The following is a 13,079-nucleotide window of genomic DNA, read 5'->3' as shown; positions in this document are numbered from 1 at the left end:
GTTATCCTTCTTTTGGTTGTGAGAGAAAGAAAAGTGTATCTACCTATGCCTTTATCTTGGCTGGAAACCTTTTTTCTTTTATCTGTATCTATATGAGAAGATGGATGTCAGCTTAACCTATTGTAATCATTTCACAATATATGTAAATCAAACCATCATGCTGTATACTTTCAACTTATACAGTGATGTATGTCCATCCTTTCTCAGTAAAACTGGAAAAATTCATATCTTTAAAGCAAGAGAAGTAACAGGGAATTTATTAAATATTTAAGTGCCAAGTAATGCAGTCTGAAAAAAAATATAAATATAATTTATTTTCCAAAAGTACAGCTAATGTGTCATGTAATACAAGAAAAAATTGCACAGTATCATACTCCTACCACTTTCACCTGTTGCTTACCACTGCTATTGCCCGTGTGACTGAAATTCACCAAACTCTGCCATGAAATGTGCATCCTTTCTCAACCTACTGATTTAGCAACTCTAATTCTGCTCTAGCTATCCCATATGAAAAACAAGAAATCAATTGTTGTGATGATTTAAAAATGGAATTAAGCAAAGTGTGCATGTTCATGGTCAGAAAGAAAGAAAGAAAGAAAGAGAGAAAGAAAGAAAGAAGAAAAGAAAAGAAAAGAAAAGAAAAGAAAAACCGGAACAATTCTAGCTCCCCCCTCTTCCTCATAGCCCAATTGTTAAGTGCAGTATTGTGTAATAATTAAAACTATAGCTTCTGATAGCATATTAATACAGATCAAATATCAGCTCTTTTGTTTAATGGTTTTGGACAATTAAAATAGCCATACGTTAATTCTGCGTGTGTAAAATCAATATAATAACCTACCGTAGTTTTGTTGTAAGGGATAAGTCAATTTTTACATGTGGGGACTTAAAACATGATTCTTAATAAGACTTCAGTAAATATTAGCTATTATTATCCAATTTTCCTTTTACTTATCTCATTTGAAACTACAAAGACAAGGTCATTCACTAAGTCCTCTAAAACTATAACTATTGGAATTTAAAAGGATGCAAAATTGGAATTACAGAATGTCAAATATTTTAGACTTAGAAGAAGACTTAGATATTAGATGTTTTCATTATCTACCTGAGAAGGATCTCATCCCAAGGTCTCACTATATGTACAGGTTTAAAGCCCAATAAGATTCTGTTAATTTAGAGGACACACAAGCACAAAAAGTTAGTCTACAAGGGAGCAGTATAGAAAGAGGTAAGATTAGATTGTTATTCAAAATAAGTTTTTACAAAGTAACATACCTATATAAGGGAATAAATCTTATATAGCTGGATTTCATAGGTAACTAACACTTTATTTATTTTTTCTTAGATCTTCCTGGACAGATTTGACAATCTTAGATTTTCTGTTGTCTTGCCAGCCAACACTTTATCAGTGTGATTATCCTAAAAGCTGTTTGAAGGATTTGGCCAACATAATCCTCTACAACATTAACATTTAATACTATGTTTATGATGTAATGAATGCACAAATCCTTTTAGAAATATATAAAGGACTTTTTCTTTACTTCAGTTCCATTGTAAAATAGTGATAATAATACATGTCTCATAGGTTTCTTTCTCTTTTTCGGTTGTGTTCTCATGAAGTTTATTTTAGTCTTTTTATTATTTTTTAATTTCTTTAAAAAATGTTTCAATTGTATTTTTTCCATTACCATTTAGCTCTTTTAGGGTTTCTTGACTATCAAGAATGTGCATCCAGCACAATGCCTCAGACAGAGTGTACTCTGCCCTAGAAAGACACACATATCCCCTTTCCCAGTGGGCCCTTTGCAATTGGTACAGAAGAATATGACTATTAGTGATGTCAAGTGAGTTGATTATCCCCAAATTTCTTAAAGCTAGTTATCAATTGGAAATAAATATTTATTTAAAAAATGTTACACTCATTTTTAAACTAACGCTTTGATCTTAAGAGTTTATTAATCTGGTTATCCGATCAAATGCTACCTCCTAAAAGAGACCTTCCTTAAGCATATTAACTAAAGAGTCCCCTCCCTCAATAACTCTCTCCTCTTATTCTTCTTTATTTTCTTCATAGTTTATATTAGAAGTTATGTTAGTCCCTTCTTTTTATTTGTCTCACTCTCTCACACTAGGTGTAAATTCCATGAAGGTGTATATCTTATTTAACATTGAATCTCTGTGTACTAGAGCCATGCCTGGCACACAGGGTCTCTCAGTAAGACCATATTTGTTTGACTGAATAAATGAATGAAGGTCTTGATGAGGAAATTTGATTTTATTCTGAGTGTGTAACAAAGGCCGTTGAAGAATATTGTGCCACAAAGTTATATGACTAGACTTACGTGTTAGAAAGACACTCTGGTAGCTTTGTGTGCATTCCATTAGCAACCAGGAAATTAAATTTACCTTTGGACTTAAATTGGGAATCCTAGCAAATGTCATTTGGGACAAAGAAAGCCAGGAGACTGGAAGAAATTGGAGATTAGAACAAGAAAAAGAAAGAAAATAAGGAAGGAAGGAAAGAAAAGGAAGGAAGGAAGGGAGGGAGGGAGGGAGGGAGGGAGGGAGGGAGGGAGAAAGAAACTGTGGAAAGAAAAAGTTTGTGAAGACAACTGCCTAGGAAAATTAACTCCAGACATTCGAACAGGTACATCTCAATGACAAGGGAGAGACTTGGAAAGGCAATGAAGCTTAAACGGACTAAAAGAATTTTCTGGCAAGAGCTTTCGGTTATGAAATGTTCTACCTCCAGAGATTAATTTGAGCCCTTACAATGTCATTTTCAGAGCTGCTCTACCATCTTTTCACCTAAGGTTTTTGTAAAATTTCATACTTGCATGTGGATGCAATGATCCAGGAAGTTGTCTGTAGCTTGGGAACTCTATTAAGCCATCCCGGATCCTATATAAGCACCAAGCAAACTTCTGGTTGGATTGAGGGTGGGGATCATGATGATCTGAGGTGATTTTTTGTGTATTTCAATGTAATAATGGTGGCTGTTGAGTGCAGCAAAGAGAAGCAGGGCCTCTTAGAACACTGGATTCAATTCCAGAATCTTAGGTGGTGAAGAGATGAGGTCACGTAATTAACTCTGAGTTAATGGAAGTAGAACTGTGTCATGAGTCACACCAAACAGTAGATCTTTTAAAAACAGCATATAAAACTGGGCTTTAGAATGCATTGAATGACTTCTTTGGCAGAGGATTTATGTCTTATTTGCTTTGCTTAAGCTAACAGTAAAATTATCTGCGTGCTGTCTGCATTTGAAAGATGTTTGGCAGCAGAAGAGTAGGAGAAAAGGGAAAGAAAGGTATAGGAGGAGAAAAGTGGCCAAGAAGCATGCTGGCTGGCTGGGAAGTTCAGGCTAGGGTCAATATTTGCCACATGGGCCTGCATGGTGCAAAACCTTTATGTGCACAAGGAAATATACAATTAATTAATATAATTAACTGCACCAGGCCAATAAAGTCAGCATATAATAAATATTTGTTGAAAGAATAAAAGAACATTTTTTGATTTTTAAAATAATGAGTCCTTATTTCATTGGAAAATTGTAGAAGGTTTATTCAATGTTGTTTAATTTTTTATTAGGTACTATCTTGGTAAGAAGGCACAGAGATTCTCATCCTTCTTTTATTTTTTTCTTCTCATCAAATTAAAGCCTGGGAGAGTGAAAAAAAAACCGTTTTGGCTTTTAGGTATATGTTTAAGAGGCTAAAGAATTAGTTGGTTTCATCTGATGTCTACAGCTCTTGAATATCTGGCGTCTTTGAATGGTCAGTACAAAATATATATACTTGGTTGTCACTGATAAAGCTAGAAGCCCATTCTCTATATGTCCTACTACTTCTGACTAGGGTCAGGGCTATTACCCTCAGCCAGTCTTACCAGAGGAGGGTGTTATGGCCAACTGTCTAGGACAGCCTGAGGCAGCAGGATACAGCCATCTCACACTCCTGTAGTCATACCTGTTGGGGCCCATCAACAAAGCCTTCTGGATCTCAGAGAATCTGTGGCTATCAGAAAATGTGGTGAGAAACTTGAAGCCTTAATCTCTTCATTTGTAGGTTTCCTCCATTACCTTTTGCACTGGATCTCAGCAGGACAAAGATGTTAAAGATTGCTGGTGTTTGTATAGAGATGGTGTGAATCTAGAATCCATGTAAACAGACTAGTCTTGAAGAGAAGATGTTTTGCATCCCCATCATCAGATAATATAGTTATCTGTTCTAAGATACTGTGTCTCTGATATCTTGCACACATCTCCTATATGGAAGTATACAAATTCTCTGTATCGTAGCAGTGGAATATGACCCAAATAGGGTGAAGACACACAGGGAACAATTCTGACCGGACACCACACCACCACCCTAGAGATATCTACACTTCTCAAAATTGTGCTCTAGCAACCATGTAATAGAAAATTTAAAGAACTAATTTAAGAACACTTGTCATAGAGTACTCTCCCTTTTTGCTTCCAAATTACCAAGATGGTGGAGAAAGGAAACCCAAGTCTAGGCCACTCTGTGACATTATGTTTTTTTATGTCAAAGAATGCTGGTTGGTGGCCCTCATTGCTAATAACACAAGGGCTACATATTATTGGTAATTGTTTTTGGATGTGCATTGACCTCCAAAAAGGGGTTTACACAAGAGGGTTTTCTTTTCCTTACAGACTGGAGTTTGGAGGCAGAGAGTCTAGTGCTGTACGTTGGCTACATGATGTCATCAAGGACCTAGGTTTCACCTACTATTTAACTTTCTTCCTTATGCTCATAAAACAGCTTTTTCTTGTTAAGCATTACATCCAATCTCATGAAGAAACAGGGGGAGGGGTGGAGTAAAGGAGGGTAGATAAAAGATAAGAGAGAGATACCAGGTGAGTCTGTCCCTTTTTATTAGGAAAATAATAATTTTTCTAAAATCTTAACTAAATAGATTTTTACTTCCATATCTCTAGTCAAACAGGACCAACTAACCACCATTAACAGCAAAAGAAGTGGGGGAATGAGTATTTTTTTTTTTTGGTATTTTCAAACATCTTCACAATTCTGTTGGCAAGAAATATGGGAAGCATTTTGTCAGTATGGATATTAGTTAGACAATTGGTGTTTGCCTCAAGCAGTAACAAGTGGGATACAATTTATTTCTAAATTCATCAAAAACTTTTTACTCCAAATGATTCGTCAGAGAGATTTTTCCAAGATTTAATATTTGAAGCAAACAGATAACCAGATTCTGACAAATTTTGGTGAAGCAGTAATAGTGTGAAAATTAGTCCAGTCTCAAAGGCCTTATTTGTTTTTCTCTCCTATTAGAGTATGAGCTCTGATGGGGAAGGCAGTGGGAAAGGGCAGGATGTATATTTTTCTTCTTCACTTCTTTTTCCTCAAGCAGAACACATTTAAGGAGTGAATGAATGAATAAAAATAGACCCAGGATTTGACGGCATCACCAAATAAATACTACACAATAAGCCTTTCTTTTTTCAAAAAAAAAGGGGGGATTTAAGAAGGTGAAGAATTGTTATTTCTTTAAGTTGGTTGCTCTGAGAAATATATACATTCAATAGCTGAACAGATAGCTTAATAGGTAAGGTATCATTTAGCATACTGAAGACAAGATTGAAAGCCCTCATGAAAGGTTTTTCAATAATGTAAAGGACCCAAGGATATAGAACAAAAGGAGTTGAAGCACAATAAAATTAGACTAAATATTGATAAATAGTGAAGGTTTTAAAACTCTCAAATGAGTGAATCAGGTTTCTTTCTCTAGGGGGTTTTAAAAATAAGAGAGTCTCATCTGTGGGAGGTGGCTTGAGTGCAGTGCAGGAAGAACAGACCATGTGGTCTGCTTCTTTAAGTGTGCCTTTGAGCTTTATAATCTTTAAATTCTTAGAATTCATTATCACGTCTGCTTATTTACTTCAAAATAACAACTGACACTTTGCAATTTACAAAGTGCTTTCACACATAGCCTATCATGTAATTCTCACAACTGACTAATATATTATGCACATTTCAGAAGTAAATAACAAATCTAAATTTTGAACCAAGTTCTTCTTGATCTGAATTCAAGATCAAGATGCTCTTTTCTGAACATCTTATCTACCTCACTCTTCCATGCTGTCATGCTGTGGCTGAAGAACTGGTAAATTCACTGTCTTCTGCTTCAAACCTGCTGCTTTACCTTTAGTCCAGGTCTTGGTTGGTGGAACCAGTTTCCAGTTGCCATCAGCGGAGACCAAGGAGTCAAACTAGACTATTTTCTCTCCCACATCTGCTCCATCATCAAGTCTTATTGATTTTTAGCTCCAAAACATACAGTATCTCAAAAATTGTCCTCTCTCCATCCCACCACCTTTTAGTTTTGTCTTTACAATGATATATTTAAATTATGAAAATAATTTTGCTTTTCCTAGATTTTCTTTTAACATTGCTTCCTAAACTCCAACCAAGGACCAATGTGAAAAGCTTTAAGCAGGAGAGTAAAATAAGAATATTCCCATGGAACCCCCTTACCTGGAGCCCTTCATCATTTCCCTGTCTCATACTGCAGTGCTTCCTACATTTCAGTCATTTCCATAGTCCTTTCATATTGTTGCTATAGTCTTACACCACTGAAAATAATAGCTGGTGTACTGCTGAAAAGGATACATTAATATTCAATACTATTAATATATGAGAATCCATGCACCCAACCCATGTTGTGTGTCCTTTCCAACCTTCCAAAGAGTTGTAAGAGAAATTTCAGTTGTTCAAAGTCTGGAACATCCCTGCTGGAACACTGGGCTTGAGTACATGGAGTCCAGGTAGGATGGATCACCAGAACAGTAACTATTTTAGTCTATCCAAGGCAATAATATCCATGAAATCATGAATTTGATGTGCTAGCTATGTTCCCCCACCAATATAAATTAACATATGTATATAACTATGTGGATGCAAAAGGGGTTCTATGGAAAGTAACCTCACAGGATGATCTAATCATACATTCCCAACTGGACAGGTAATGGTGGGTAGTCATGCCCCAAGCCTACATCTTCTTTAGTAAAATGCCAATTTTTGCTTTAAACAAGCTCTGTCCATTGTTTCTGTGCATCTAGGTTAACATGCCCTAAAAGAGCACATAGTCTTATTAACTATCCTGTAATCCAATCCCTGACTTGATTTCTCCCACCTTCATGTAATCTTCCTTATGCTTCCTCCTTAACTTCAAATGCATAAAAGAAATGGCGGGACTGTCCTCCAGAGCATTCAAGGCCTTGCTTCCTGGCAATTGCCAATTTGCCAAACTCTGACAAAAATTCTGTACAAGTTTGGATATTTCTTACATAGGCAACTATTAAAATTTTTTAAAGTTTGTGTATTTCCTAAAATTACCTTATATTTGTAGTAAACCTTGTATACTTTTGACAACTTCTCATTATGGAATAAATGACTCTTTATGTTCTGGCTTCTTTTTCACCCTGTAGCCTCATCTGCAAGGTGGTCATAGAGATTATCACCCAAACCAGGATAGTTTTGAGGGATATGCACACTTAATTTAGATGTAAATCCAGGTTTAAACTTTACCATCCCAGGAAAACCTGGGCATATGGTCATTTTATTCATCTGCTTACTTCCTAATTTCCACTTTTTGCAGTTGAGCAACACCCACGTATTTCCAGGTTTTGTACCCATTACATGATTTCAGTCCTCTGAGTTTTTATACATTCTGTTCTTTTAGCCTGGAAACCCTTTCCTACTTTTCTTCTGTTATTTCACTTCTAGCATTGGCTTCTCCAGGAAGTCTTTCTAGAATCCAGACTAGACCAAATGTCTGTTCCTATATTTCCTGAGAATTCTAAACATATCTTTATCTCCTTTTTACATTAACACACTCTCCAAAGCAAGTACCATGTCTTACTGATTTTTTTCCCTACAGCACACAGGTGCATGTTCAAGGCAAATGTAAGTGGTGGGTATGACTCACTATTGACCAACCTGGTGTAGCGGTCATCCTGTTCTCCTCTAGTTAGCATGGGAGTTAGCCCTTGTCTGACTGATGATTCAGGAACCACCTGAAGGTGCTGCTCTTTTCTATATTTACCTTCAGCATTGGTGCAGTAATAGAACATCACGGTGCTGAAGACCTGGCTTAGGGATTAGACATACCTGGTTTAGAATTCCTTGTCTGCACTTACCTAGCTTTGTGACTTTAGCAAAATATTCCATTTTCCTAAGCCTCAGTTTTTTTGTTTGTCAAATCTGGATGATAATAAAACCTTCCTCATGGGAAGGTTGTGATGACTAAGTACATCTAAGGGCCGGCTACAGTGCCTGTCGTGCAGAGTGTGTTTAATAAATGTTTCAGAAAAGAGCCATGGATGGAAATGGTGAGCTTTTAAGGAAAGTAATATCTTTCTTCTGCTGGTTCATTACAGAAGCTTGAATTTTCAAGAACATGGCTTGAATCAGAGTCCTGGCAGGACTCTGAAGAAGCATAGTACAAGTGCAGAGAATTAAGGCCTTACTTCTATGTAGGCTTAGCACATGTTTCTTGATGTATAAAAATGAAGCATTTAACAACTAATGTTCTTCTCCCACAATAGGCACAAAAACCATCAGCTGCCCAAGTTGTTTGGAACTCTTGATGCCACATCTGTGTACTCAAAAAATAGGTTATTAAATCCCTAATGCCATCTCCTCAAGTCCCATGAACAAGCTGGTTAATTAATCAATCAAGCAATAACTAATTAATTGGTTAACCAAAGAATTATTATATGCTTATAATAGGACATGTGCTTGTGCATACTCCCATGATGTGTTAGATATTGTAATCTGTGTGAGTACAAAGGGTAAAATGATGACAAAGTAAATATCTGGTGTTGGAGGTTGAAGTGGGTTAGACAGAGCTTTAATTTCATAAGCTCCATAAATGTAGCAGTCAGGTCCCTACAAAGCTGTGCCTAGGTGCTAAGGGAACCTAGGATGTGCTAAGGTGCATAGGGAAGTGGTACCCAGTCTCCCACAGGTGTGAGGATGGCATGTTATAAATTTTGTCTTCGATGGGCATTATTGGTTGTGGATAGTCTGATCATCCAATGATGAATTTCACAGGGTAAGAGCAAGGGCCTTTTTCACTGGGTCCTCTTTCCTTATAGTTTTATTGAGGCTGTGGGGACATTAGCCAATTCCTGGGCATGCCTTTAGGGATTTAGTCCTGTCTCTCTGCAACACTCCCTCTCCCCTTCTCTTCATTCCTCAGCACTGGGAATAGAGAGAATTGAATACAGCAGGCAGGAAGGTGATTTAATTAGGTGATTTCTGCAATGCTAGAAAAAAAGACAGGTGGGAACCAATGCAGTGGAAGAAGTCTGAGCTTAAGAGGCAACAGGAGGGAGGGAGTTAAGTTCTGATGACACCAAGGTTTCAGGTTGGGTGACCTGACAGTGGTGAATAGTAGTCAGAGTTAGGGAATCACAGAAGGAGGAGGAGGACGCTAAATGGGAGCTCAATCCTATTTTTAATGGGATATAATTTCTAACAAGAGCTAATCTTTCTGACTATAAATGGCAATTGCATTCTGCCCAACGTTTTCACATTTTCTTCAGGTTCCAAACAAAACGAATACTGTCAAGCATGTCCTAGTACTACCTAAACACACTTGGCACAGAGTAAATTTAAACAATGATTAGAGAGACAGTACAATTGCAGTCTGTGGACAGCTCCAGTCAAGCTCTATCAAGTGTTAGCTAATGATTTCCAACCATCCATCCGTCATTTTCTCATGTCTCTACGGACATGTGTTTTAAAAATGACAGCGATTAAAACTGGCTGATGCTGACTAATATTTGTTGTGCTATCCTTGACCAACTTCATGGAATGTGAGTCCTTAAAATGTTCTTTTAACATTCCCCTTGTTAATTATATAAAATAAACTTTGTCACATTGGTATATAACCCAAAGATCATGGTTCTGGTTTGGAATATTTAGTAAAATGTCTGAACTGTGGGCCCTTTTAAAACAATAATGAACATCACTGTGCTTACTCTGTATTGTGTCTGTCAGAAATTATACCAACAGCCCTGGCTCGTGTGTTTCAGTGGATTGAGCACTGGCTTGTGAACCAAAGGGTGGTCAGTTTGATTCCCAGACAGAGCACATGCCTGGGTTGTGGGCCAGGTCCCCAATAGGGGACACTGAAGAGGCACCACACATTGATGTTTCTCTCCCTCTTTTCCCTCATCCCTTCCCCTCTCTAAAAATAAATAAATACAATTTTTTTTTAGAAAAGAAATTACATCAACATGTTTCTGGACAGCTGTCCTAACCTAATACAGAAATCTATATATATATTAATTGAATCAGGGCTATTCAACGTTTTGGCATCTCTGTGCCAAATGGAAGAAGAATACTTGTCTTGGGCCACACATTAAATACATTGAGATCCCTGATCACATACACAAAAAAATCTCATAATGTTTTAAGTAAATTTACGATTTTGTGTTGGGCTGCATTCACAGTCACCCTGGGCCGCAGGTTGGACACCCCTTAGACAATCACAAAATATGTATGAAAGTACATGCTTCTAATGTGTTTGAGAGCTTTGTTCTATGACATAGCCAAACACTCTCTTTGAAATGTTATTTATAGATTTCATTGCTCTGGAAATAACACTTTTACCTTTACTAGTATAAAATTAAATTGCAGCCCATTTCTCAATGTAATTTCATCAATTTTATCTTGAACAAATAGTTATTGAGAATTTGCTTTATTTTCAGCCCTGCCCACTGTCTAAGAGACATAGAGTAAGTTATATGTCTCAAGTTCCTGACCACATGGATCTTCTATTTATTTTGGTGGGTGGGGATGGTGAGATAGATTTATTGCAAGAAAACATTTTTATATTGTGAAGTATCACAAACACTAAGTTGGGAGTTGGAAGAGGGAGTGCCTAGGGAAATGGGACTACCTTATTATGTTAAGCAATGTAGAGAGTTATCTCTCTACATTGATGTTATTTGATCTAAAATCCCAGTGATGACAGGAAGACCATCAAACTAATATGTGGGTGTGAGAGGACTCCAGGCAGAGGGGAGGACATGTGCAAAGACCTTGAGACCTGACAGAAAATTATGTATTCAAGGAACAGAAATGTAGCTTCCTGTGTGGCTAGAATATATTAAGTGAGAGAGAGGGAGGAGGAGATGAGGTCAGCGAGAGATTAAGCCTTCCACAATGACTTTACAATGGAAAGACAGTGGTGGGCGATGTGATTTAAGGTAAGCACTGAGATCACTCTGGCTGCTTGTGTGGAGCATGGACTTTGAGAGACAAAAAGGAAACAGCAAACAATCAGGAGATGATGCATTATTCTAAGCAAGAGCTAACTGAAGCTTTAGAAGTTGGAGACCGTGATGAGTGATACATTGAAAGTTGAGCCTACAGTACTTGCTGAAGGACTACATGAAGGATGTATTAAAAAGAGAAAAATGAAGCAAGGCAATTTGGGGATTTTAGTTCAAATAACTTCCTGGATGGTGGTGACATTTACTGAAATGGGGAACACCACTGGGAAATAACTTTGGGGGATAAAGTTATCAGACCTCAGTTTAAGACATTAAGTTTGTGGTAATTCTTTAGATATCCAAATAGAGATGTCTCATAGGTATTCATAAATGTATGTCTGTAGCTTATGGCAGAGTCCAGGATTGGATATAGATTCAGAAAGTATAAGGATAGTGAAATGGTGGTGGGGCAGGGGGCATAGATTCACCATTCCTGTAGGGTGAAAGGAGAATTGGACTGGGAAGATCAGATTAAGAGCTGGAAGAGTACAAAAAGCATTTAGAGAGTGGGATGCATTGAGAGGTTGTACTTGCTATTGATGAAAATGATGCTGACGTTAAGACCATGCATGGAAATGAGGTGCCGAAGTGGAGGGTGATGGGAATAGTGGTTGGTCCTCCAGAGTATGTTGAAGTCACTTAGAATGACTGCAGGACCATAGAGTGAATACTGGGTTAGGATCAAGGACAAAGGTCAGTGTGAGCACAGCAAGGTGGAAGAGAAGTTCTGATTGAGAAGCCCACAAGGAGCCACCCAGAGGCAAATGGAAGGAGTGGGGCCTCCAAGTGAGGCAGGGCAGGGGCAGGTGGACAAACAGCGAGGCACATTCTCAGTATGGGGCAGCAGCATAAATAGTGATTTGGCCATGCCACAAAGCAAGGCATTCCAGGATGGAAAGAGAGTGTCAAAAACAAAGTGCTACTGAACTCAGAAAACTTCAAATAACTGACAATGGACTTAATGAGGGAGGCTTTACTGCACGAAGCTGTTGCTGACAGGACCACTTACTCCCCCTGCAAACAAGTTAAAGCCGAGATGGCACAAATGTTGAAGGAGAGAGAATTTGAGTCACATAGGCACATTCTTGGTACCTCATTGGCATGTTTGTGGAAATAATCATACATTTCCCATCTGCTTTTCAATTTCACGTCATGAATCTGGATCATTTGTTTACAGATCCACTTCCTTTTCCCCACAGGCAGAGTTGTGCATAATTATACTGAACTTGAGTAGAAAACATGTGATTATGATTCCAACTTCAGCCATAAAATTCTTCATTTTGGTATTGTACCCAACACTTGTAAGTAAGATTATGGGAATGAGAAATTACAGGGAAGTTTCAGCAATTGTGAAGCGAACAAAACCATGCACTGTTTCTACTGCTTGTATCCAGATGGAAACCCTTTTGGTTAAAGAATCACCAGGATCCCATGTGTCAGGTGCAGTTAGGCTCACATGATAGATTTCTAGCTGCCCTTGAGAAGAGACTGTCCTCTTCTCTGTGTAGATTTCCCTCTCCTTTTCACCTTCAATTGATCATAACAGCTGCAATAAAACCCACTTCACCTTAATAGAAACAAATCAGAGCAACTGATTCTCTATATTCCAGCTTCACTTGCACAAGTGCTGATTATTGATCTGAAAACATGCTATGCCTTACCCTGGTCATATTTAGTTTCATTTTCCCCATGCAAGTTTTAGTAACAGCTACTATCACCTGCAATGGAATTGCCCTAGCAGAACAAT

General features: G+C 37.7%; 1 pseudogene; it reads right to left on the bottom strand.

Annotated features, from left to right (window-relative positions):
- LOC114496303 overlaps positions 1-8,119 on the bottom strand; it is a 67,772-nt pseudogene extending 59,653 nt beyond the window's left edge.
- Between the last annotated feature and the right edge of the window lie 4,960 nt (positions 8,120-13,079).

The sequence above is a fragment of the Phyllostomus discolor genome, chromosome 5 (assembly GCF_004126475.2).
Source record: "Phyllostomus discolor isolate MPI-MPIP mPhyDis1 chromosome 5, mPhyDis1.pri.v3, whole genome shotgun sequence".
In the NCBI taxonomy this organism is placed as follows: Eukaryota; Metazoa; Chordata; class Mammalia; order Chiroptera; family Phyllostomidae; genus Phyllostomus; species Phyllostomus discolor.
The sequence above is the reverse complement of the archived record's forward strand: the minus strand, read 5'-3'. Positions and strand labels throughout refer to the sequence as shown.